Below are 27,785 nucleotides of genomic sequence, written 5' to 3' on the forward strand. Positions count from 1 at the left end.
TGTCTGGACCCATGTGGGTGTGAGAACTGTGTGTGTGTGTTGGTCTCTGACCGTGTGTGTGTTTGGGAGGTGTCTGGACTCCTGTGTGTGTGTGCTTGTGTGTGTGTGTGGTCTCTACCCTGTGTGTGTGTGTTGGGGTGTCTGGACCCTGTGTGTGTGTGTGTGTGTGGTCTCTGACCCTGTGTGTGTGTGTGTGTGTGGCCTCTGACCCTGTGTATGTGTGTGTGTGTGTGGTCTCTGGACCCTGTGTTTGTGTGTTGGGGGGTGTCTGGACCCTGTGTGTGTGTGGTCTCTGACCCTGTGTGTGTTGGGGGGGGGGTGTCTGGACTGTGTGTGTGTGTGTGTGTAGGGGACCTGATGGTGACCCTAGTTGCAGGAGGAGGAGCCCCACGCACGTGTCTGGCCATAGCCGGTGGCACCCATGGGCCTGGCGTCAGACCCTGCTAGTCACTCGACCTCTCAGTGCCTCGGTTTCTCCATCTCTGAGGTGGGTGTGATAACAGCACCTGTTCTGTAGACCTGTTAGGAGACAGCAGCAGCTAACACATGCAGGAACACCTGGGACAGAGTGTCAGCTTGCTGTGAAGACCAGCCTTCATCCTCATGGCAGCAGCAGGCCGCAGGCTGCCCCTGGTGGCCTGGGGTCCCCTGCAGGGCTGCTGGAGGACTGGCCCAGAGCCGTGCCGTTGCCCATGAGTGACAGCTGCTCCCGCTGGTCACTTTAAAGGACGGGCAGTGGGCAGGGCCCAGGCCCAGCCCTGTGGATCCAGTCGGCATGGCCTGCCCTGTGTACCCATGCCCCTCTTGCTGTGTCTGTCCCCCCGTCCCCAGGGGAGGGGGTCTGGGCTGTCCCCTGCGTGTCTGCAGCTGAGGGTGGGCTGGCCCATGCAGGGCAGAGGTGGGGCCTAGCCCTCGACTGCTCACCTTGATGCTGTTCCCTGAGCCCCATCTGGGAGCAAGGATGGGGGAACTCGAGTCCTCAAAACAAGACGTTTCCCCTCCCTTGGACCCCTGAGCCCAGCAGTGGGGTCAGTATGTGTCTGATGGTGGATCTGAGTGATCTCCGGGTGCTCAGTGGAGGGCAGACCCGGCAGCCTCCAGATAGGAGATTCACAGGGGGGCCACCTGTGTCTCCTGTAGTTGGACAGGGTGTGGGGCACCTGGAGCCCTCTCTTCCTGTGGGTGAGAGGGGGACACTTGGAAAAGCTAGAGCTGTTCTGGGCAAACGCTCAGCTATCTCCTGAGGCAAGTGCACACCCACCCCAGGACCAGTGACTTCAGGAGTCGGAGGCCCCTCGAGAGCAGAGTGAGCATGCACACATGGTGAGTACACCTCCCAAATGTCAGTCCCGTGGCGGAAGCAGGGTGCCCACAGCACGACCTTGACAGGCAAGCAGGCCCGTGATGGTGGGAGTGGGGGAGGTGGTTACTCTTGGGGATGGCGACTGAAAGGTGTTTAGACTTCTCAGGTGCTGGAACTTTGTACATCTTGGTCTGGGTGTGGACAGCAAACGTTCTCAGTTTATAAAGCTGTGCTCTCAGCATATCTGTGCTTTGCTCTGTAAGTGTGACACTCGAGAAACCAAAGTGCCCTGACCGAGGGGCTGCAGTCCTGGCCTGCATGAGATGCCTGCAGGCCTGGGTTGGCCCATCCCGCCTGGGCCTCAGTTTTCCCAGCTAGAGCAGGAGGTTGCACACAGCTGGGGAGGCCTGAGTCCTGCCCACAGGCACGTGCATACTGACCTTGACCACGCAGCTCCTGTGGCCCCTGCCTCGGGGCTCAGGGTTGGGAAATCGCTTGCTGACTCACTTCGCTCGGCTCACCCAGAACCAGCTGGGGCCTGGTCACACTTCTTCCATTTGGAGGGGACAGAGGGGGAAGGGCCTCCACGTGGTGGGCGGGAGTTGGGGGAGGCCGTCCCCCAGCCCTGTGGCTGCCCCGGCTGGTGCTCCTGGGGGCCCTGGGGGCGCCAGCTCAGGGCCATCTGAGTCCTTCTCAGACCCCTCCGTGCCGCACGAAGGGCCCTCTGACCACCGCTGAAACTTGTCATCACAGTGGTTCAGAAAATCTCAGTCATTTATTAATACTTGGCTCAAGAAAACAGTGACTGTTGAATGCCCTCTGTATCAGACTATGCTGAAGACAGCAGCCTTCAAACCCCCCCACACTGGGAGCCAGCCTAGGGGTGGACAGCTGGTACACCTCCTTCCACAGGAGAGTAAATGGAGGCCGCTGGCTCAGGCTGCCCGATTCCGGTGCCACGGCAACCTCCAGTGTCACGTGCTAGGTGATCACGGATTCTTTCCTTTCCTCACTTTTATTGTATTTGATGTTTTTTCATCCCTTTATTTGTTCATTCATTTTAAACAGCTTCATTGAGTTTTAATTCACAGACTACACCATGCACCCACTTAAAGGGTCACGTCAACGGTCTTGGTTTACCCATGGACAAGAGCAGCCATCACTCGGTCCATTGTGGGGCATTTTCATCACCCCAGAGAGAAGCCTGTGCCGTTTACTGACGTTCTTCCCCGCCTGCCCATGGGCAGATGTGCCTGTAAAGCTCAGTGTGGTGGTGATCTCTAACCAGGGCTCCCTCTGGCTTGGTGCGCTGACCTGTGGCCCAGGCCGCCCCCGCTGGTGGCTCCTGCCCCAGCTCCACTCTGCTGCTTGTCTGCCTGGCTCTGTTACCGAAAGGCCACTCAGAGGCAGGCATGTGGGCCTGGGCCTCCACGTGCCCAGACCTGCCTGTGCCTTAGAGTCTCCCTGGAGCCACTGAGAACATGAATATAAACTAGGAGACAAAGGGGGTGCCTCATCTTGACCATTGGAGACTCACCAGGGCCCCAGGTCACAGCACAGTTTGCCCTGAAATCTCCCGTGGTGAGCGTGATGCTCCACCCAGCCTGGGGCTCCAGGGACCACATCCCAGGGTAAAATAGTTACTGTGGCCCAATGTGAGTCCAGAAGAGGTCCTCAAATTTGCTGCACGTTGAGCTAGTGAAGGAGCAGTTATTCCTAAGCTTCTCCGTTTGTAGGTCTGTTGTCCACTGTGAAACCCAGGTCACTGCTTCTGTGGGTCCATTGCAGCCGCGGGGGCCTCACCCTAGGGGCCCCAGGCAGGTGTTCGCCCCAGCTGCTCCCCCGCCCCACGCACCCCTCCAGGCTCAGATGGGCCTCAACCCTGCTCTCATTGCAGCGGTGTTATTTTGATTAAACATTTATTTTTCAAACCTGTAGAAATCACTGTCTTTGGCCAAAACAGACATGATTTATGTTTTTTAAATCAGCTCTGCTCTACTCAAAACATATTTAAAAGATGGGCAAAGTCAGTCTGGACTGTTTAGGTGACTCCGCGGCGACTCTAGGAAGAAGCTCAGGGACCAAGAGCTGACCCAGGGCCTGGAGGGTCCTTTCTGAGAGGGTCACAGGCAGTGAGTGAGAGGGTCCAGCCGAGAAGCCGGTCCGCCGCGGCCGCTGCAGGCCTGGCCTCCCGCGAGACGCACGCAGGGCGGGGCGGCGTCGGGCCGGCCTCCTCAGACCCGTCTGCCTCCCCCTGGATCCCCGCGACCCTCCCTCACCGCCCCTCACCGCCCCTCACGTGACTCTGTCGGCTGAACCCGCCCTCATGCTTCCTGCTGACCTGGCGAGAATGGGCCAGATTTTCTGTTCCTGAGAGTTTCCTTGGATACCAGGGAATTCTAGCAAAAGTTTGGGGTCAGCACTGGAATATTTCTCTCCAGCCGCGCTGAGTTCCCGATGACACCGCCTCAGCCCATCTGCAGAGACAAAGTGCACCTCCAGCTGCTGTTCACAGCAGCACCTTCAGCTGCAAGAATTAGGATCTCTGCTCCCAACGCCCAGGCACAGCTTCTCCATCCCTTGAAGGTCAGAACTGTGCTCCTGACCATGTGGTCATTTAGGGCCACACCTTCTTTTCTTGATGACCATGTTCTGTGGATCCCTGGGGTCTGGCGTGTATGTATGTGTGTGTGTGTGCCCACTTGGGTGTGTGGAAATGAACACACCCAGGTGTGAGCAGTCAACACACGTGACGTTACACAGATGGGTAGACGGATGCAGGCACCTCCCTCGAGGTCACAGTGAGGAAGGGCAGGAGGCAGGACTCCACTCCAGCTCTGGGTGGCACCCAAGCCCGGGTGTGTGATGACAGCTGTACTCCCTCCCCACGGGCACAGGCCACCCCGGCCCGGTGTCCGGAGGATGAATGCCTGGGCTCCCACCTCGAGGAACTGAGTGTTTTTGGAAGAGGTTTTATTGTCAAGGAAACCACTGATCCCTAATTAAAGTGGAAAGAGCAGTGATAAGTGTATGTCAAAGGCTGCTGTCTCTGCATGTCTGTGTCTCCCAGGTTCACGTGTTAAGTCCTAGCACCCAGCGTGGCACTGTTGGGGTGGGGCTCAGCGGGGCACCGTTGGGGGTGGGACTCTCAAGAAGGATCTGGGCCCCCGATGAGGCCCTTCGGCGCTCCCTCCCTGCTCCCACCACGTGGGTGCACAGTGGGAAGCAGCTGTCATGAAACAGGCAGGCTCACCAGCACGTTGGTCCGGGCTCCCTGCCTTCAGACTGTAAGCAGTCCATGTGCGCTGTTTGCCAGCCACCAGATGTGGCGTTTGGTTGTGGTGGCCAGAGCTAAGACCCGGAGCAGGAGGAGGGCCCCCAACTCATCCTGGGGCCAGAGAGCCTTTCCGGGGAGTGGACACGGAGATGGGCCTTGAGCTGAAGGAGGGCCAGATGGATGAGGTGGCTGTAGGCAGAGGCAAAGGGGTGGGTAAGGCCTGGGGCAGCCTGTGAGTTACAGGAATGCAGAGACCTTGGTGTGACTCCATGAGGCGTATGGGGCCGGAGGAAATAGGAAGACCCCCGAAGGTGGGCAGGATGGAGATGGGCGTGGCTGGGTGGGCACCGAGTGGAGATGGGCGGGGCAGGTGGGCACAGAGTGGGGGTGAGTGGGGCTGGGTGGGCACAGAGTGGAGATGGGCGGGGCAGGTGGGCACAGAGTGGGGGTGAGTGGGGCCGGTGGGCACATAGTGGAAGTGGTTGGGTGTCCAGCAGAGACTCCTCTGATTTAATGGGGAACTGTCACTGGAGAGTCCATTAAGAGCTGACCACAGGGGCTCTTTGAGGGCAGGGGCAGGGCCAGGGAGTAGCCATGGAGAAGGTGGGCTGGGCAAGTCAAGGAAATATATGGAGAAGGAAGGCAAGTCAAGTCAAGGGAGAGCCTCTTCACATGATGAAGGTTTGTGGGGAGAAAAGGTTTGCTTCATTTTTCCTGAAGACCTGGAAGAAAGGAGAGGAGACAGCTGGTGGAAAAGAGCAGATTGCTGTGCGGAAAGTGGGAGTCTGGAAACGGAGGTCTGAAACGCTTGCAGGAGGTCCCCCTCTCCCCGCCTCCCTCTCTTCTCGTCTGTGCAGCCCAGTCCTCTGCTGGCAAACCCCAGGGCTCTGCAGCTTCCCCGCTGCACTCCCGTTGTGCCCTCTGTGAAGACAGTGGTCTGTTTTTCCAGTCCCTTGCAGTGAAACCATCGTGACCTTTGACATAGATGAAATGTATGCTTTTTCCGAGTGTGACTCAAAGCATGTGAGGTTTGTGACCAGGCAGTTCTAAAAGTGGATGGGTAATTGCTGGTTCTCCTTCCTGTGATGACTTTGTAAGATCACGTACATTCACCCCCTCACAGAAAACAACTAGAAAATCTGCACAAAATGCACAAAGGAGCTGCTTGAAGGTATCAGGGGGTGAGCAGCCGCTGCAGACAGGTTCTTAGACGAAGGGCTGTTTGAAGAGTGTTCTGTGGCTTCCAGTCTGGGGTGTGTGGACAGTGCTCCTGGGAAAACTGGGTCTTCACCCAGAGAACGAGAAGATGAAATTAGGGGAGCTGTGGCCTCTGGAGAGCAAGGGGGACCCCACACAAGGACAACAGTTGATGGGAACTCTCAGACGGCCCACCACCTTTCCTGCTGGCTGGACCACATGCACACAGCATTCTAGAGCAGTCCAATCACACACAGACAGAGGTCTGATCTGGGGTTGGAGCTGAAGCCAGACCCCAGCTGTGCTCACTGCCTGTTAACCGGAAGGGATGCCAGTCACTGAAGACCTGTTTTATGTGCAATATTTGGTTCCTCCAAATACTCATACCAAGGTGATCTGTTGGTGCCCAGGAGTGGGATTGCTGGTTCATCTGGCAACTCTCTTTTTAGTTTTTTGAGGAACCTCCATACTGCTTTCTATGGTGGCTGCACTACATTCTCACTAACCGGGTGGGAGGCTTTCCTTTTCCTCACACGCCCTCTAGCATTTGTTATTTGTAGACTCTTTAATGATGGCCATTCTGACCACTATCAGGTGAGTTCTGATTTGCATTGCTCTAATAATTAGCAATGTGGAGCATTTTTTCATGGGTATACTGGCCATCTGTATGTCTTCTTTGGAGAAATGTCTATTTAGACCTTCTGCCCATTTTTTGATTTCTTTAAAAGTTGTATAAACTGTTTGTATATTTTGGATATTAGACCCTTTTTGGTCACATCATTTGCAATTTTTTTTCTCCCCAAAATTAGTATAGGTGTCTCATATGCAAAAGAAAAAAGTTGGACCCTTGCTTCCCCCAAATACAAAATCAATTCAAAAGGGATCAGAGCCCTAGATGTAAGAACCAAAATTATAAATCTCCTAGAATAAAACATGAAAGTGAGTCCTCATGACCTTGGATTTGGCCATGATTTATTTTTGATCTGCTATCAAAAGCACAAGCAACAAAAGACAAAATAGATGAAGTGGACTTCCTCAATACGATAAACTGCTGTGCATAAAAGGAGCAAGGAAAAAAATGATCCACCATCCAAAATGGCACAATATATTTGTAAATCATGTACCTGATGAAGTCTGTAGCCCGCCCACCAAGCCCCCGCTGGTCCAGTGGGGTGCCTGGGGTCCCTCCCAGCACAGGTGATAAGGGGGCTTCAGGCCCCATGGCACCCATGGGGTGGACACGGGTCACCCTCAGCACCCTCAAGGAGTGAGTGCTGGATGGTTTTGAGCCCAGGTCCCTTCTCATCACTGCCCTCAAAGACTGGAGGCTTCAGCAGCCTCCAGAAGCATACAGAGTCTTTGGGAGTCTTTGAGAACCAAGAGAACATCCTTCATTTTCCTGAAAAGTACATCTTACTTCACCTGCAGACAAGTGAAATAAGTGATGTGCTGGTGAGCTGTGTTGGGGAGGACACATGCTGTGATTCTATGATTAGGTCTCAGTGTTTAGTGAGTTTATGCTTTTGGACTGTGAACTTCACAACTATTTCTTAGTTTTTTTTTGTTTTTTTTTTTTTTTAGTGTTAATGGGATTAGCCATTTGTTGGCTGTTGTAAATTGTAGTCCAGTGCACACTTGGCTGCATGTGCCTTTTCACAATCTGGTATTCTCCTAAAACACTCTTTGGAGTGAGTCTGCAGGATCTCCAGGTGGCTCTTTTTATCTCTTAAATGCTGTTCCACACCCTTTCTATAGTGACTCTTACCATTTACATGCCATCATCACCATAAAAGGGTTCCCTTTCTCCATGCCTTTTTAACCAATTATTGTTTGTAGATTTTTTCATGATGACCTTTCACACTGGTGCAGAGTGATACCTTGTTGTGGTTTTGATTTTCGTATCTGTCATAATTCATTACAGAGTTTTGCCAAGAGAACATACTGGTCATAGCAAACACCCTCTTCCAACAACACAAGAGACGACTCCACACATGGACATCACCAGATGGTCAATACCAAAATCAGGTTGATTATATTCTTTGCAGCCAAAGATGGAGAAGCTCTATAGAGTCAGCAACAACAAGACCAGGAGCTGACTGTGGCTCAAATCATGAACTCCTTATTGCCAAATTCAGACTTAAATTGAAAAAAGTAGAGAAAATCACTAGACCATTCAGGTATGACCTAAATCAAATCCCTTATGATTATACAGTGGAAGTGACAAATAGATTCAAGGGACTAGATCTGATAGAACTTTGGATGGAGGTTCATGACATTGTACAGGAGGCGGTGATCAAAACCATCCCCAAGAAAAAGAAATGCAAAAAGGCAAAATGATTGTCTGAGGAGGCCTTACAAATAGCTGAGAAAAGAAGTGAAAGGCAAAGGAGAAAAGGAAAGATATATTCATCTGAATGCAGAGTTCCAAAGAATAGCAAGGAGAGATAAGAAAGCCTTCCTCAGTGATCAATGCAAAGAAATAGAGGAACCAAGAACAATAGAATGGGAAAGATTAGAGATCTCTTCAAGAAAATTAGAGATACCAAGAGAACATTTCATGCAAAGATGGGCACAATAAAGGACAGAAACAGTATGAACCTAACAAAAGCAGAAGATATTAAGAAGAGGTGGCAAAAATATACAGAACTATATAAAAAAGACCTTAATGATAACCACAGTGTTATCACACTGTGTGCTATCACACTGTTATCACACAAGAGTGTGATCACTCATCTAGAGCCAGACATCCTGGAATGCAAAGTCAAGTGGGTCTTAGGAAGCATCACTACAAACAAAGCTAGTGGAACAAAGCAACTGGAGCTCAATTCCAGTTGAGCTATTTCAAATCCTAAAAGATGATGCTGTGAAAGTGCTGCACTCAATATGCTAGCAAATTTGGAAAAGTCAGCTGTGGCACAGGACTGGTAACGGTCAGTTTTCATTCCAATCCCAAAGAAGTCAGTTCAGTTCAGTTGCTCAGTCATATCTGACTCTGTGACCCCATGGACTGCAGCACGCCAGGCTTCCCTGTCCATCACCAACTGCTGGAGCCTGTTCAAACTCATGTCCATTGAGTCAGTGGTGCCATCCAACCATCTCGTCCTCTGTCGTCCCCTTCTCTGCCCACCTTCAGTCTTTCCCAGCATCAGGGTCTTTTCCAAGGAGTCAGTTCTTCACATCAGGTGGCTACAATACTGGGGCTTCAGCTTTAGCATCAGTCCTTCCAGTGAATATTCAGGACTGATTTCCCTTAGGATGAACTGGTGGATCTCCTTGCTGTCCAAAGGACTCTCAGGAGTCTTCTTCAGTGAAAGCATAAGTTCTTCACTGCTCAGGCTTCTTTATGGTCCAACTGTCACATCCATACATGACTACTGGAAAAACCATAGTTTGACTAGGCTGACCTTTGTCAACAAACTGATATCTCTGCTTTTTAATACACTGTTTAGGTTTGTCATAATATTTCTTCCAAGGAGCAAGCATCTTTTAATTTTGTGGTTGCAGTCACTATCTGCAGCGATTTTGAATCCAAGAAAATAAAGTCTGTCACTGTTTCCCCCTCTATTTGCCATGAAGTGATGGGACTGGATGCCATGATTGTTGTTTTATGAATGTTGAGTTTTAAGTCAACTTTTTCACTCTCCTCTTTCACTTTCATCAAGAGGCTTTTTAGTTCTTCTTCACTTTCTGCCTTAAGGGTGGTGTCATCTGCATATCTGAGGTGACTGATATTTCTCCCAGCAATCTTGATTCCAGCTTCTGGTTCATCCAGTCCAATGTTTCTCATGATGTACTCTGCATATAAGTTAAATAAGTAGGGTGACAGTATACAGCCTTGACATAGTCCTTTCCCAATTTTGAACCAGTCTGTTGTTCCATGTCAGGTTCTAACTGTTGCTTCTTGACATGTATACAGGTTTCTTAGGAGGCAGGTAAGGTGATCTGGTATTCCCATCTCTTTAAAAATTTTCCATAGTTTTTTGTGATCCACATAGTCAAAGGCTTTAGTGTAGTCAGTGAAGAAGTAGATGTTTTTCTGGAATTCCCTTTCTTTTTCTATGATCCAATGGATGTTGGCAGTTTGATCTCTGGTTCCTCTGCCTTTTCTAAACCCAGCATGTACATCTGGAAGATATCAGTTCATGTCCTGTTGAAGCCTAACTTGAAGGATTTTGAGCATTACCTTGCTAGCATGTGAAACGAGTGCAATTGTACAGCAGTTTGAACATTCTTAGGCATTGACTTTCTTTATTATATATTGGAATAGCACGGATTTCTGATGTAGTTTTTTTTAGGTGTCCAGGAACTTGATTCAGATATATAGATGTATATCTATTCTTGCTCTGAAAAGTGTGTTCAGTAGGGTTCTCTGTGCAACTCGGTATGTCCTTTCTGATGATCTCTTGGATGCATATTAGTGTGTATGTGATAATGCAAGTCTTAATTTATCCTTCTTCCTATTTTTTTTTTTTTTTGTAATCGTAAGTTGGTTTTCAAAGTTTGTAGGTCTGTTTCTGTTTTGTATAGTAATTCTTTGGTATAAATTGATAGATTCCACCTGTAGGTGATACCTGATGATATTTCTCTCTGTCTCTGATTGACTTCACTGCACATGGTCATGTCTTGGTCTGTCTCTGCTGCTCCGTGACATTATTTCTTTAATTAATCCTGTTTTACATCTGAGGAGTATTCCAATATCTAGCTGTCTCACTTAGTCTTCATTTTTCACTCTCTGGCCTTGTTGGTTGATTCTTTATCTCAGCTCTAGTAAATAGTGCTACTCTGAATATAGGGGTGCATGAGGCATTTCAAATTATGATATTTTTCTCCATGTTTGAGCCCAAGGCTGGGATTGCTGGATCATATGGTACCTGTGTGTTGAATTTTTAAGGAACCTCCATGCTGTTTTCCACAGTGGCTGCACCCATTTACACCCCCCAAGAGTGTGGGAAGATTCCCTTTTGTCTCCGACCTCTGCAGCATTTAATCTTTGTGGCTTTTTCTGATGATGGGCGTTCTGGCCATGGTGAGGTGATTCCTCAGTGTTGTTTTGATTTGCATTGATTTGATAATTAGCCATGTGGAGTGTGTTTTCACGTGCTTTTTGATCTAATACAGTGTGAGTATAGTTTACCTGTTGAAATTGGCCTCTTGAACATCCACCCGGTTTTGAATTCTTTTTTTGGTGCTTTACCCTAAGGGCTTTACTTGAGGGCCTTTGTCCTTTCCAGCCCTGCATGCCTTGTGAATATTGAGATCATTGAGTGAGTGAGTGAGTGAGTGAAGTTGTTCAGTCGTGTCTGACTCTTTGCGACCGCATGGACTGTAGCCTACCAGGCTCCTCCCTCCATGGGATTCTCCAGGCAAGAATACTGGAATGGGTTGCCATTTCCTTCGCCAGGGGATCTTCCCGACTCAGGGATCGAACCAGAGTCTCCTGCATTGCAGGCAGACGCTTTAACCTCTGAGCTACCAGGGAAGCCCTTTGTTTTAAAGTTGTTGTTCTGAGAAATGGCCACAAGGCGGCAGCATTTCTTCCTGCCCAACTCTGGTTACTCAGGCAACCAGAGCCTGGGGGAAAGCCTTGCTCCTGGATTGTCGATTTCAGCGGCAAGGGGCAGAAGTAACAAAGAGCCAGGGCGTGTTGTGTCTCTTGGTTTCTTCCCCCTTAACCTTTATTTCCCGGACACATGCTAATTCCTGCAACTCCACTCTGCAGAGGGTGATGTCGTCTGTAGTGGGGTTAACCCCAAGGAAGGAGGCTGGAATTGGGATCCCCACTACCAGGAGTCTTGGAGACCAGGGTACTTTTCAAACTCTCCCATCCCAGAAGTTGCAGCAGCCTTTGGGTGCAGCAGGCTTGGCTTGGCTGCAGGAGGACCTCCCCCAACTCCCAGAGCTGGAGATCCCCGGGGTCCTTCGGTAGAGGGCTCATTGTCAGGCATTTCCTCCTAGACCACTCAGATCCAAGACACTCCAGCCTTGGGACCCAAGTCTGCTCAGTCTCCAGGGATGTGACACCAGCCTAGGCCACCATGTCTGAGGGGCCTAGAGCCAGCATTTCCATTTCTTTTTTTTTTTATTGTATCATTTGAATTGGGGAATATAAGTGACTTACAATGTTGTGGATTTTTCCCCCCAACAGACAGCAACTTTATTCACTTATTGGAAAAGGAAATGGCAACCCACTCCAGTATTCTTGCCTGGAGAATTCCATGGACAGAGGAGCCTGGCAGGCTGCAGTCCATGGGGTCACAAAGAGTTGGATACGACTGAGCGACTTTGACTTATTCACTTATGTATAGACATCTATATGTTCCTTTTGTGTGCTTTTCCCATATAGTTTATTGCAGAGTGTTGACTAGGGTTCCACATGCTATACAGTGGGTCCTTCTGGATTATTTCATAATTAGGAGTGTGTATATGAACCAGCTAACTTCTCACCCCCTTTCCTTCTTGGTAACCATGTTTCTTTTCTATGTGAGGCTGTTTCTCTTTGGAAAAGATGTAATTTTTATCCATTTTTAGATTTCACCTAGAAGGGATATCATATAATCCTGGTCTTTTCCTGTCTTTCTACTTCACTTAATATGATCACCTTTATTTTCTCCTTTGTGACTGAAAATGGCATTATCTCATCCGTCCTGGTGGTTGAGCAGTATTGCATTGAGTCCGCGTACCCTGTTTCTTTTCTGATCTTCTCTCCTTTCACTCTTGGGCTGCTCCGTGCCTTGGCTACTGTGCCCAGTGCGGCCGTGACTGCAGGGTGCAGGTGTCCTTAAAACTCTGGTGTCCCCAGGACCCAGGACCGGGCATAGGATGGCTGGGCCCATGAACTTACACGTTTAGTTCTTTAAAGAACCTTCACACTATTCTCCCTAGTGGATGTTCTGATTTACATTTTCAACAACACTGTGGGAGAGCTCCCCTCTCTCCACACCCACTTTAGGGTTTATTGTTGGAGATTTTTGAGATGGCCCTTCTGATCTCAGCGAGGCAGCAGGGATCAGTGGCGTGAAGTGAGATATTAATTCCCTGCCCAGGAATTGAACCTGGGAAGCCTGGATGAGAACCAGGAATCCTAACCACCAGGCCAGCAAGGGCTAGAGGCTAGAAGCTCTTTTTCCCTGGATCTTTGCCCTCAGTGAGAAATGCATCTGTCACAGAGGCAGAAATTGTGAATGCAGGTACAGAGTTTATCGTTAGACATACAGCACAACAAGAAGTGGGAGAGCACACACAGAAACGGTTTGTTCAGTCAAGACAGAAGCGAGGCAGAGCTGCACACCCGGAAAGAAGGGGTGTGGGCACCCTCCCTTGTGAGGAGGTCAGTACAGAGGCGGTCAAGACATTTATGTAGGGCAGTTCTTCCAGGTCTTTGTCTTCCTTCAGGCCAATTATCTTGTTTCTTTTTCCACACCTGACCTAACCTGGGACCCTCCCCCGGGTGTGCACACACCCCTCAGCCATGAGGGGTCTCGAAGTGAAGGCTTCTGGGAGAAGCAGCTCCTTATGGCCTGGCATTATTCCTTGACCTTTGACCCACAAAGAGCCTTTCTGCACATGTGTAGTGTCTCCCTTGTCCAAAAAGTGGGGGAAGGGAGATCCCTTAATCCTTTACTCACATGGGGTTTTGACCCCTCTTTGTCCTTGCCTTGACTATTGCCATGACTATTACCTTAACGTGTTTACAAAAGACAAACCCTGGCTGTTTACCCTGTTTCTGTTGTTACTTCCATTTTGGAGGGCAAACAGGAGGCTGATGTTAATGCCTTAACTGGAGCCCCCCTGTCTCTCGTCTTAGGAAATGTTAACAGTTGTGAGTATTCAGTCTGCAGCCCACTTCTTCCTACCCCATGGAATGTAAGCAAGAGGCCAGCTGTAAATGTCTAACCAGAGCCCGTCTGTCTCCTAACTCACTCTGACCGGTGTGAGGTGATATCACTTTGGACTTGATCTGCCTTTCTCTTATAATTAGTGATGCTAAGCATCTTGCAAGGAGATCAAACACATCCATCCTAAAGGAAATCAGTCCTGAATATTCATTGGAAGGACTGGTGCTGAAGCTGAACCTCCAATACTTTGGCCAACTGATGCAAAGAGCTGACTCATTTGAAAACACCCTGATGCTGGGAAAGATTGAAGGCAGGAGGAGAAGGGGATGACGGAGGATGAGATGGTTGGATGGCATCACCGACTCAATGGACATGAGTCTGAGCAAGCTCTGGGAGTTACTGATGAACAGGGAAGCCAGGTGTGTTGCAGTCCATGGGGTCGCAAAGAGTCAGACACGACTGAGTGACTGAACTGAGCTGAGCATCTTTTCATGTGTTTTATGGCCCTGTGTCTGCCTTATTCAGAGAAATGTCCACTGAGATCTTTGGTTCAATTTTTAAAATTAAATTATTTGTGTGTGTGTTTTTTATATTGAGCTGCACGAGCTATTTCTATGTTTTGGAGTGAAATCCCATTTGGAAGGTTGTCTTTTTCTTTCCGTTAGGATTTCCTTTGCTGTGCAAATGCTGTTAAGGTTAATTAGGTCCCATTTGTTTATTTTTGTTTTATTTTTCATTAGCGTAAGTGGTGGATGAAAAACAACTTGCTGAGATTTATGTCAAAGCATGTTCTGCCTGTGTTTGCCTCAAGAGTCATGTAGTACCTGTCCTTTTGTTCAGATCTGTTTGGAATTTATTTTTGTGTGTGGTGTTAGGGAGTATTCTAATTTCATTGTTCTTTTCATTGTTAAAGGAAGCTCCACACTGTTCTCCAGAGTGGCTGTTCTCAATTTACATTGCCAGCATCAGGGTAAGAGGGTTCCCTTTTCTCCACACATTCTCCAGCACTTATCAGTTCTAGAGTTTTTACCAATGGCCATTCTGAGCAGTGTGTGGTGATACCTTGGTGTAGTTTAGATTGTAGTTCTCTATATTTATTGATACAATTTTTCGTGTCATTTTTTGAATGGATTTGAGTAAACCATGCTTCTTGACCATCTCCCTGTTTTGAATCCTTTTTTGATGACCATGCCTAGGACATTTCTTGAAGGCAAGAGTTTTTTTTACTGATAGCCCCACAGGCCTTGTGAATGTTAAAGAGTCCATGGAATTCTCCAGGCCAGAATATTGGAGTGGGTAGCCTTTCCCTTCTCCAGGGGATCTTCCCAACCCAGGGATGGAACCCAGGTCTCCTGCATTGCATGTGGATCCTTTACCAGCTGAGCCACCAGGGGAAGCCCTAAATGCCCATCAGCACAGCTTTTAAGTTGTTGTTATAGACAGTGGCTACAAGCCTACAGCTTTCTTCATGCCCTACTTTTTTTTGTTGTATTTTTCATTTTTATTATATATTGTGGTAGCATGGATTTCCAATGTTGTCTTTGTTTTAGATATCTGGGAACTACTTCAGATATACATAGATGTGTAGCTATTCTTGCTCTGGGTTCTTTTTCCCATATAGGTTATTACAGGGAGTTGAATAGGATTCCCTGTGCAACTAAGTATATCTTTTCTGATTATCTATTGGATATAAGTTAGTGTATATGTGTTAATGCAAGAGTCTTAATTTATCACTCTTCATAACTTTTTTTGATAAGCATAAAAATCTTTGGTTTTTGAAGTTTGTGAGTCTGTTTCTATTTTGTATAGTTCATTTGTATAGATTGATAGATTCCACCTTTAAGTGATATCTTATGATATATATTTTTCTCTCTGATTTACTTCACTGCGTATGACAATGTCTTGGTTCATCTGTTCTTCTGCCAATGGCATTATTTTATTTTGGTTTATGACTGGGTAGTCCAGGGTCTTGGATCTCACTTAATTTTCCTTTGTCAGTCTCTGTACATGCTGGTTGATTGTCTGTCTTGGCTCTAGTAAATAGTGCTGCTCTGAAAATAGGGATGCATAAGTCATTTCAAATTTTTATTTTCTTCAGTTTTGACCTAGGAGTGGGGATTGTGGAGTCATATGGTACCTGTGTGTTGAATTTTTAAGGAACCTCCGTGCTGTTTTCCACAGTGGCTGCACCCATTTACACCCCCACCAAGAGTGTAGGAAGATTCCCTTTTGTCTCCGACCTCTGCAGCATTTATTCCTTGTGGATCTTTCTGATGATGGTCATTCTGACCATGGCGAGATGATTCCTCAGTGTTGTTTTGATTTGCATTGATTTGATAATTAGTCATGTGGAGTATGTTTCCATGTGCTTTGTGATCTTATACAGTGCGAGTACAGTTTACCTGTTGAAACTGACTTCTTGAACATCGGTCCTGTTTTGAATTCTGTTTTTAATGGTTCACCCCTTGAGATTACTTGTGGTCAGGTGTTTTTTTTTTTTTTCTCCCAGCTGCAGGCCTTGTGAATATTCAGAGGCCATCAGCACAGGTTTTAAAGTTGTTGTTATGGGATGTGGCCACAAGGCGGCAGCATTTCTTCCTGCCCAACTCCGGTTACTTAGGCAACCAGAGCCTGTGAGGAAGCCGTTCTCCTGGATTGTCGCTTAGAGCAGAACGTTCCAGAAGAAATACCTAAGGCTTCTTGTGTTTCATGACATCTTCCTCCTTACCTTTTATCCCCTGGACATAGCCCAATTCCTGCAACAACACTCTGTGGAAGGTGGTGTCATCCGTGGGTGGGGCGACCCGTAAGGAAGGAGGCTGGAGGTGGGACTTCACCCCCAGGGACTTGGCGCCCAGGGGACTTGCTCAGACCCGGGACACTGCAGCCTTGGGACCCAAACCTACTCAGGCTCCAGGGGTGTTACCTCAGCACTGGTAACCACACCCGAGGGAAATAGAGTCAGCATTTCTTTTCCACTTTTTTAAGATACAATTTTTAAATTTTATTTTTTATTGAAGGACAATTGCAATCCTGAGCATGGAGCAGTCGTTGCCCCTTCCCTCACGGGCCGCCCTCCCCCTCCCTCCGCCCCCATCCCTCCAGGTGGTCACAGAGCCCTGGTTTGAGCTCCCTGAGTCACACAGCGAATTCCCGCTGTCTGCCCCTTTTACACATGTGAGTGCATGTTTCCATGCCACTGTCTCCCTCAGTCCCACCCTCCCCTTCCTACCCCCGTGTCCACAAGTCAGTTCTCTATGCCTTCCTCTCCGTTGCTGCCCTGCAAATAGGCTCACCAGTGCCATCTTTCTGGATTCCATATATATGCATTAATACACAATATTTATTTTTCTCTTTCTGACGTACTTCACTCTGCATAACAGGCTCTGTTTCCATCCACATCATTAGCACTGACTCAAAGGTGTTCCTTTTTATGGTTGAGTAGTATTCCATTGTATATGTGTACCACAACTCCTTTATTCATTCATCTGTCAATGGACATCTAGGTTGCTTCCACGTCCTAGCTATTGCAAATAGTGCTTCAGTGAACATTGGGATACATGTGTCTTTTTCAGTTGTGGTTTTTTCAGGGTATATGCCCAGTAGTGGGATTGCTGGGTCATGTGGTAGTTTTATTCCTAGTTTTTAAAGGAATCTCCATAGTGTCTTCTATAGTGGCTGTCTCAATTTACATTTCCACCAACAGTGCAAGAGTGTTCCCTTTTCTCCACACCCTCTCCAGCATTTATTGTTTGTAGAATTTTTTTGTTGATGGCCATTCTGACTTGTGAGAGGTGATATCTCATTGTAGTTTTGATTTCATTTCTCTAATAATGAGTGGTGTTGAGCATTTTTTCATATGTTTCTTAGCCATCTGTATGTCTTCTTTGGAGAAATGTCTCTTTAGGTCTTCTACCCACTTTTTGATTGGGTTATTTTTCTGATGTTGAGTTGCATAAGCTGTTTGTATACTTTGGGAAGTAGTCCTTTGTCAGTTGTTTCATTTGCTATTATTTTCTCCCATTCTGAGGGTTGTCTTTTCTCCTTGTTTATAGTTTCCTTTGCTGTGCAAAAGTTTGTAAGTTTAATTAGGTCCAACTTGTTTATTTATTTATTTTTTTTTAAATTTTCATTATTCTAGGAGGTGGGTCATAGAGGCTCTTGCTGTGATTTATGTCAGAGTGTTCTGCCTATGTTTTCCTCTAAGAGTTTTATAGTTTCTGGTCTTATAATTAGATCTTTAATCCATTCTGAGTTTATCTTTGTGTGTGGTGTTAAGAAGTGTTCTAATTTCATTCTTTTACATGTAGCTGTCCAGTTTTCCCATCATCACTTATTGAAGAGACTATCTTTGCCCCATTGTTTATTCTTGCCTCCTTTGTCAAGGATAAGGTGCCCATAGGTGCATGGGCTAATCTCTAGGCTTTTGAGCTTGTTCCATTGGTCTATATTTCTGTTTTTGTGCCAGTCTGAAGGGTTGATTCCTCCAGCTCCATTTTTCTTTCTCAAGATTGCTTGGCTATTTGGCATCTATTGTGTTTTCATATGAATTGTGAAAATGTTTTTTTCTAGTTCTGTGAAAAATGCCATTGGTAATTTGATAGGGATTGCATTGAATCTGTAGATTGCATTTGATAGTATACTAATTTTCACACTATTGATTCTTCCAACCCAGGAACATGGAATATCTCTCCATCTGTTTATGTTGTCTTTGATTTCTAGTATCATTGTCTTATAGTTTCTGTACACAGCATTGTTAAAAAATATAATCTGGATTGTAGTATATATGTAATTTGAGGGCATCCCTGGTGGCTCATTAGTAAAGAGTCCATCTGCAAAGCCAGGAGATGTGGGTTTGAACCCAGCGTAGGAAGACTCCGTGGAGAAGGAAATGACCACCCGCTCCAGTATTCTTTCCTGGGAAATCCCATGGACAGAAGAACCTGCTGGGCTACATTCCATTGCAAGAGTCAGAAATAGCTTCGTGAGTAAACCACCACCACCACATGTAGGTGATTTACAATGTTGTGAGCTCCCCCCCACCCCCATATATTAGCAACTATGGGGCTTCCCAGGTGGTGCTAATGGTAAAGAACCCACCTGCCAATGTAGGAAACATAAGAGATGCAGGTTCGATCCCTGGGTTGGGAAGATCCCCTGGAGGAGGGAATGGAAACCCACTCCAGTAAACTTGTCTGGAGAATCCTGTGGACAGAGAAGCCTGGCAGGTTACAGTCCACAGGGTTGAAAAGAGTCGAACACAACTGAAGTGACTTAGCATGCACACACGGTGTCTGCATAGTGGCTCTGCCCAATGGATGTCCCAGCATCAGTGCAGGAGGGTCCTCATTTCTGCCCACCCTCTCCATCCTTGGTTCTTTGTAGAGTGTTTGACAACGGCCATTCTGACCGGTGTGAGGTGATACCTCATTGTAGTATTGATTTGGATTTCTCTAATATTTAGCAATGTTGACATCGTTTCCTGTGATTTTTTTAAAAGAGTATGAGTGAAACATCTTGCAACTGACTCTTGAACCCCTGTGTTTTGATAAACTCTCCTAGAGCATTCCTTGAAGGCGGGTGTTCTTCACTCACAACTCTACGGGCCGTCTGAATATTGTGTCCATCAGCATAGCTTTGTTGTTACGGAAAATGGCCACAAGGCAGCAGCATTTTTCATGCCATTTCTTTTTTCTTTTTCTTTCTGTGCAATTTCATTTTTATTTTATACTGGAATAGAGTTGATTTTCAATGTTGTGTTTGTATAAGGTGTGCAGGAACTTAATTCAGTCATGCATAAACACATATCTATTCTTTTTCAGGTTCTTCTTCCCATATAACGAAGATCCTAAAAAGTACAGAGAAGCAAGAGTCAGAGGAGAACAAAAATGCAGCAAGAGGTGGTGCACACAAATGCAAAATCCAAGATATGTAATCCTGTAGAAGCAGGGCTCTACAAGTTTGAAGCCCGGAAACTGGATTCCGGAATTCTTTACATTGGGCACATTTTCCCTAAGAAACTGCCTGAGAAGCCACCCACCAGGTCTATTTGCTTTGATTTTGAAATGGAGAAAAGAATCAAACAGCAAGAAGCAGAGAGGGTGTTGGAGGATAAACACTTTGAATTTATGTGAATTAAATTAAATACCCTTCTTGTATCTAGTTAGGTGTTCCTGAAAAGAAAGAAACTCCACTCACTGACCCCCAGGACTCCTGCCTTTGTTGGGAAGAAAAGGACCCAACACTCACCCAAGAAGATGAGGACAAGGAACAGTCAGTAGTGATAAGAGCCCAACAATGGCCCCATGCCGGAGCACCTTTGAAGCCCAAAATCCCGGTGAGGAGAACCGTGGAAATGCGCCCTTTCTCTTTTGATTCAAAAAAGTCCCTTACAGAAGGAGAAGAAAATAAAACAACTGCAGAAAGGGAAGGTGCCCAACGTCTAGGCTCGCTCTTCACCTCATTTTACACCATTAACCTGCAGGAGAACATGAAGAGCAGGGCTCAGGCTGAGCCTTCTGCGTGTTGCCTGGCAGAAGAGGCGCCTGAAGGCGCAGACTTGGATCCTCTTCGCTCCCCGGCCACAAGGGCTCCTCCTGGGTTGATGGGCAGAGCAGCTCTGGTTCCCGCCGGCATCCGCAGCTGGGTCTGGCGGCGGAGTCGACTAGAGAACCTGGGTGGTACCCACCAGTGAAGGGCCCTCACTCAAGGTAGTTTGTGCGGCTTCCCTCCTCCTCCTCTGTTTTATAAGTGTCAGACTATATCGTTGATTTACTTTGTAATTTATTCACTTTAAGTGTATTTTTTACTGCTTTTATCCTTCATTTTTTATATTTAAATCTAGAAATAAAGATACATGATTTAGTTTACAGTTTATGTCTGATTCTTTTCTCTTCTCTGGCAAGATGAATTTGGAGTTAAGGAGCCCTTTGCTGTGAGGGGCGGGGAGCCTCGTTAACTGCCTGAGGAGGCAGACTTGACTGATGCGTCCCTCACCTAGGCTGTCTGCCGGCTTCAGGCTGAGCTGCTGTTCAGGCACCTTCTGCCCTTGTTGGTGCTGACGGTGAGGGAACGCTGAGCAGGACATGTTGCAAGTCTTCCTGTGACCTGGGCTGGAATCAATATGTTTGTCTTACTAAAAATTAAAGAACAAGACAGTTCCATACTCCTCTCCATAGTGATTCTCCGCGTTTACATCTCATCAGCACCGTGAGTGTTCTCTTTCCTTCGCGTCTTTCCTGCTACTTTCCTTTGTAGACTGAGGGTGGCCTTTCAAACGGCTGCAGTGTTCCCTGGCTGTGGTTTCATTTGCACGTGTCTACAATTCCTGGTGTGCAGCACGTTTTCATGGACTTTGATTTTAACTAGTGTGTGTGGAATTGACTGGGGAAATTTTCTTCTTCACAGTCTGCCCAGTTTTTATTCATTTTCAGTTAATTACCCATGGACATTTTTAAAGTGCCGGTATCATTTAGAGTCCAGCAGTCCTTGTGAATATGAAGTGTTCATAAGTGTGGCAGTGAAATGAGAAAGTTTTCTTTTTCTCTTTTGCCGTTTGAATCCTTCTCTCCTTTAACTGTTCCTGATCTACAGTCTGCAATGATAACTAAATTTCCTTCTTTTCAGAAGACCAGCCTGTTATGTAAGCTCTATCCTGCACCTCTGTGTGTGTGTGTGTGTGTGTGTGTGTGTGTTAGTCGCTCAGTCTGTCTGACTCTTTGTGATCCTATGGACTGTAGCTCGCCAGGCTCCTCTGTCCATGACATTCTCCAGGTAAGAATATCGGAGTGGGTTGCCATGCTTTCTCCAGGGATATCCTGCACCTATTGCCTTCTAACTCTGCATGAGCCATACTTTGCATCTATTATCTTTTAATTTCATGCTAGCCACATCCTTAAGTTAAGTGATGCTTAACTTTACGTTACTCTCTCTGCAGACCTTCTCTTGTTGTTTGTTTGTCCCTCTTTTTGCATTATGTAAGGAAAGCCGCAGTGCAATCTGCAAAAGGCAACGGCCCCAACCCCTGGGGCTGCCTGCCGGACCCAAGCTACTGGGCTCCCTGACGCCAGCCTGCTGACTGTTTTGAAACAATGCAAAAAGAAAGAATACAGGATCCTTACACGTTTGCTCTTTATCTCCAGCCTCCGACTATGAGCCCCAGCTGTGTGATCCCCTTGATTCCCTATCGGGGGAGACACAGTTCTTGAGGCACAAGCCTAGCGTATTCTCTCCTCTGCCAGCTTGGGGATTAAAGCCACCTTTCTATTGCCCCCAGAAAACATTTTTTTCCACAAAGGTATAAAGTTCCTGTATTTTTGTTACATTTTGTGTTGTTTCAAAACAGTCAATAGGTCCTTCTTCTGAAAAGAAGGAAACTTAGTTATCAATGCAGACTGTAGATCAGGAACAGCTAAAGTAGAGAAGGAATCAATAGGCCAAGGAGTAAAAACGTTTTCTTATTTAACTGCAGGATAAGCAATAGCTTTAAAGCTTCTGTTGTGGGAAATGGCCACAAGGAGACAGGATTTCTTCATGTCCTACTCCTGTCACCACAGTAACCAGAGCGTTAGGGTGACTCCTAGTCCGTGGTTTCTTCTGGCACATGCCGCAAGCCTGTGGCTTATTAATCCTTCTTTTTTTTTTTTAAACTTCATTTTTACTTCTTTTGGAGGATAGCTGACTTACAATGCTGTGTTTGTAGGTGGAGAGATTCTTCATCAGTTATCGCCATACACATACTGATTCATCTTTGTATTTTTCACATACACGTTATTATCGAGTGTGTAGTACACCACCCTTTCTAAAGTAGGTCTGTGTCGATTCTATATTCTATATGTATTTGTGAGGATAAATGAATCCCAACCTCCTAATTTATCCCTTTCACCCGCAACTTCCCTTTAGTAACCATGCTTGTTTCCTAAGACTGTGTGTGTATTTTGCTTTTATAAAATAGCTCATTGGTTTCAGTTTCTCCTTCTGAAGTACTTCACTTACTATGATTGTTCTAGATTAATCTATGATTGCTCTAGGTTATCCCTGAAAATGGCATTATTTCTTTTCGTGGCTGACTCATGTTCCATTCTATGCATAAATGACGTCTTAATTCGTTCCCCTGTCCATGTACATTTTGGTTGCTTCCAGGTCTCAGCTGTTTAAATGCTGCCACAGTGCATGCGCGTGTGCATTGTTGCTGTTGTTCAGTGGCTACCTGGGCAGTTGACTGCAGGGCACGTGGATCAGGCAAAAAGCCAATGGGCAGCAGGTGAGGCTGCCGCTGTGCTCTCCTTCCAGCAGACCGTCCACACTCAGCAGAGACCAGAGCTGCCCTTGTCTTCCAGCCCAGAGTCCGGTGTGTTTTTGCAGCACCTCTGCAGGACAACAAAAGCCCGAGACTGCCATCACCAAGGCAGTGTGTTCAACATTATTATGACAGCTGTAAAAACAGTTAGTATCACACAGAACTGAAGGGAAAAGAGGAGGGCTTCTCTGGGACACGTGCGAGGGAAGGAGACTGACCTGACACGTTTCTCTTCCCAGCCAAGAGGTCACAGGAACTCACTCGTCTCCACCGTAGGGGCCCAACCAGCAGAGACCTGGTGTCCTAACCAAGGGTCTTGCCACCCCAGGTGCAGGGTCTGGGGATTGTGTGGGTCTCACTGCACGCACACGGATCTGGACCCTGTATGCAGGGATCCCATGTGTGCTCTTTACCTCAGTGTGTCTGGTCCGCTCTGAGATTTCCAACATCTGAATTGAGGGTGTTGCCGGATTAACCCGCGGTCCTTTTTCTTCTCTTCATTTGTCACATTCACATGAAGTCCGGTACCATTGAGTGAGTTGCTGCTCTGCGTTCCGCTGGGTGAAAGAAAACCTTTGGTGGTGTCACGTTAATATCACAGCATATCATATGTTTAATTCATAGGGTCGCTGCTGTCTGGTTTCCTCTGGACTGAATTCATGTAATTTAATTTGTAATTTATTGTTATTTTATATTGGGAGTAGACTTGATTTCCGATGTTTTCTTTGTTTGAGGTGTACTGAAACACCTGAAGCAGTGAATCAGCTGAACTTGATTCGGTTACACATGGACGTGTATCTATTCTTTTTCTGTTTTCCCTCATATAGGTTATTAGTCTGTTCAGTAGAGCCCCAGTTACATTCAGTAGGCCCTTTCTCATTACCGACTTGGTGTACACTAGTGCGTATATTTTCCTCCCAAACTTACTGTCCCCTCTAACTTTCCTTTGATAGTCATCATTTGATTTTCTCAGTCTGTGAGTCTGTTTCTATTTTGTAAATTAGTTCATTGGTATGAACTTATAGATTCCATCGTACATGATATCTTAGGGTATTTGTCCTTTTCTCTCTGAAAAGTATGTATAGTATGATAATTTCTTGGTATATCCAAGCTGCTGCCAATGTCATTGTTTTGTTCTGTTTTATGGCTAAATAGCATTTCAGTGTATAGATGTACCACGTAGTCTTCATTTTTCTGTCAATGGACATTTTGGTGGATTCTGTGTCTTGACTATTGTAAATAGTGCTGCCCTGAAAATCAAGGTACACGTGTCATTTTGAATGGTGATTTTCTCTGCACCTAAACTGAGGAATGGGATTGCAGGATCATACGATACCTCTATGTTTAGTGTTTCAAGGAACCTCCGTGCTGTTTTCCATCGTGGCTTCACCATTTATATCCCACCAAGACTGAGGGAGGATTTTATTTTCTGTACATTCTCTGCAGTAATTATTCTTTGTAGATCTTTTTGATGATGGCCATTGTGGTCAGTGTGAGGTGATACCTCATAGTTTTTTTGGCATTGATCTAATAATTACTGATGTGGACTATCTTTCCATGTGCTTTTATTATTATTCTACATCTTGTGAGAACAATTTACCTCTTCAATCTGGCTTCTTGAAAGTTGGCCCTGTTTGGAATTTTTTTCTGATGATTTACTCCAGGACATTCTTGAGGGCAGGTGTCATTGACAGCCCTCTTGGACTTGTGATGTTATGAGCCCTTTAGCATCTGTTTTAAGGTGTATATATTGATCTGAACCAGCTAATTACTCCCCATCCCTCTGCCTTTCTTTTTTGGTAACCATGCGTTTCTTTTCTAAGTCTGTGAGGCTGTTTCTCTTTTGTAAAGACGTTTATTTGTATCCATGTTTAGATTCCACAGGAAGTAATATCCTAGATTTGTCTTTTTCTTTCACTTACTTCACTTAGTATGATTACCTCTAGTTTCTTCCCAGTAACTGGAAATGGCATTTTCTGTCTTCATCCATCTGTTCTTGTACACCTAAGTTGCTTGGTTGTTGTACCTAGTGCTGCCATGATCGTTAGGTGTGGGTATCTTTTTAAATTTTTGTTTTCTTTGGATCTATGCCTAGGTATGGGATTGCTGGGTCACTGGGCACTTCTATGTTTAGTTTTCTAAGAACCTCCATAACATTCTCCCTAGAGGGGGTACTGACTTACATTCCCACCAACAGTGTAGGAGGGTTCCCTTTTCTCCACACCCTCTGGAGACTTTATTGTAGGGTTTTCACTGTGGCCATTCTGATCAATGTGAGGTGATACCTCATTGTACATTTAATTTGCTTGTCTCTAAGAACTAGTGATGCTAAGCATCGTCTCATGTGCTTTATGGCCATCTCTATGACTTCTTTGGAGAAATGTGCATTTGATCTTTGGCCAATTTTTTATTGGGTTGTTTGTTTTTTTGATATTGAGCTATACTAGTGGTTTGCATTCATTGAGGAGAAATTCCCTATACGTATCTTTGTTTGCAAGATTTTTTTCCCCATTCTGAGCATTGTCTTTTTCTTTCACTGATGGTTTCCTTTTCTGTGCAGATGCTTTTGATGTTTATTAGGTCCCATTTGTTTATTTTTGTTTTATTTTCATGATTCTACGAGATGGATAAAAAAAGAACTTGCTGTCTTTTATGTCAAGGCGTGTGCTCTTTTCCTCAAGAGTTCCGTACCACCTGTGCTTTTGTTTAGCTCTTTAATCTATGTGGAGTTTGTCTCTGTGTATGGTGTTAGGGAGCATTCATTGCTAAGGAACCTGCCCGTGCCCTCCACATGGCTGCTCCCAGATCCCGTTCCCGCATCAGAGGAGGGGGCGTCCTCTCCCTAACCCTCTCCAGCAACTCCTGTTTGTAGAATTTCCATCCACGGCCATTTGGACCGGTGTGAGGTGATACCTCCTTGAAGTTTTGACTTGCATTTCTCTGACATTTAGCGATGTTGACATCTTTACATGTGATTTTTTAAACAGTGTGAGTTAAACTGGCTTCTTGAACGCCCGCTCTGTTTGTAATATTTTTCTGTTGCCCTCCCCTCGGGCGTTTCTTGAAGGCAGGTGTTTTTTACTTGCAGCCCGCAGGCCTAGTGCCCGTGAGCAAAGGATTCAAAGTTGTTGTTGTGGGAATTGGCCACAAGGCGGCAGCATGTGTTTACGCCCCTGCCCTGGTTACTGGGGGAACCAGAGCCTTAGGGAAAGACCTGTTCCTGGATTGCCAGTTAGAGTGGAACGTGCCAGAAGAAACACCGAAGGCTTGTGTCCCATTCCGTCCTCCTTACTTACCCCTATGCCCCGGACACATCCCAGTTCCTGCAACACCACCGTGTGGAGGGTGCTGTCATCATAGGTGGGGCGATCGTTAGGAAGGAAGCTGGAGGTACCTGGAGACGTGGAGCCCAGGGAGCTTTCCAAAGCTCTTCCAGCCAGGGCTCCACATCCTTTGGGTGCGGTAGGTGTAGTTTCAGTGCAGGAGGACCCGCCTGGATCTGGAGGTTGTGGGCCGGTGCAGAGGGGAGCAGGCCCCCAGGCTCACGGGGCAGCGCTCGTGGGCTGGCACCACCTCCCCACCCCCCTCAGCCCCGACAGTCCACTCACGGACCCAGGCTGCCCGGGCTTCAGGCACGTGGTGGCAGCCCAGGTCACCAAGGCCTGAAGGGAATAGAGTCAGCACTCTCTTTTTGTACTTTTGTGTTTTGTGTTGGTGTAGATGTGACTTACAATGTTGTAGAGTGTGTTTGCTTTTTTGTTTCAGGTGTACTACAACGTGATTCACTCACGCATAGCCGTGTACATGTTCTTTTCTGGGTTCTCTTCCCATACAGTTTATTATGCAGGGTTGAGTACAGGTGCTGTCCTACAGTGGGTTCTTGTTGGTTATTTTGTAGAGTCATGTGTGTGTGTTCATCTCCACCCTCTCATTTCCTTTGCCCACCACCTTCCCCTTTGGGTGACCATAAGGCGCTTTGCTATGTTGTGAGGCTGTTTACATTTAGTAAAGAAGTTCATTTGTATCCACTTTTAGAATCCACCTCCCAGAGATATCATATACTTGTCTTCCTTAGTCACTTTGTATGATCGCATCTGCTTCCTTCCTTGTTGCTGGCGGGGGCGTGATCCACCCTCCTTCCGGCTGAGTGATGCTGCTCTGTGGGCGTGCCCCGCCTGCTCACCTGCTCACCGGTCCTGCCCCTTAGGCTGCTTCCATGTCTTGCTCTTGTGCATGGTGCTGCCATGAACACTGGGGTGTACCTGTCTTTTAAAATTATGGTTTTCTCTGGATCTGTGCCCAGGAATCGGATTGCTGGGTCCTAAGGTACTTCTCTGTTTAGTTTTTCATGACCCTTTGTCCTGTTCTCCTTCGTGGATTGAATGAGTTTCACTCCCAACAACAGGGAGGAGGGTTCTTTTCCTCCATTCCTTCTCCAGCACTTATTGTTGTAGATTTTCTATGCTGACAGTTCTGGCATGTGTGAGGTGATGCTGCTTCTGATTCACAGTTCTCTAATACTTACAGATGCTGAGCATCTTTTCATGTGCTCTGTGGCCATCTCTATGTCTTCTTTGGAGAAAGGTCCACTTAAATCTTGTGCCCCTATTTGACTGGGTTGTTTCTTTGATATTGAGGTGCCTAAGCTGTTTGTATGTTTTGGAGAGAATTTCCTCATGGGTGTGTCTGTTTGCACATATTAGTTTCATTATGGGGTTTGTCTTTTTGTTATGTTTATGGTTTCCTCTGCTGTGCCAGTGCTTTTAAGGGGAGTTAGGTCCAATTTATTTTTATTTTTTTTCCACTTATTTATTTTTGTTTTATTTTTCATGATTCTAAGAGGTAGGTCAAAGAAAACTTTGCTGCATTTTGTGT

General features: G+C 46.5%; 1 long non-coding RNA gene across 1 annotated transcript; it reads left to right on the forward strand.

Moving 5' to 3' along the window:
• The first annotated feature begins 243 nt into the window (after positions 1-243).
• LOC122433195 lies at positions 244-20,421 on the forward strand. Its single transcript, XR_006267049.1, has 3 exons — positions 244-3,889; positions 14,526-14,582; positions 19,435-20,421. It is a non-coding gene; the product is annotated as an uncharacterized LOC122433195 (long non-coding RNA).
• Positions 20,422-27,785: the final 7,364 nt, after the last annotated feature.

Source organism: Cervus canadensis, chromosome 32 (assembly GCF_019320065.1).
Source record: "Cervus canadensis isolate Bull #8, Minnesota chromosome 32, ASM1932006v1, whole genome shotgun sequence".
NCBI classification, from domain to species: domain Eukaryota; kingdom Metazoa; phylum Chordata; class Mammalia; order Artiodactyla; family Cervidae; genus Cervus; species Cervus canadensis.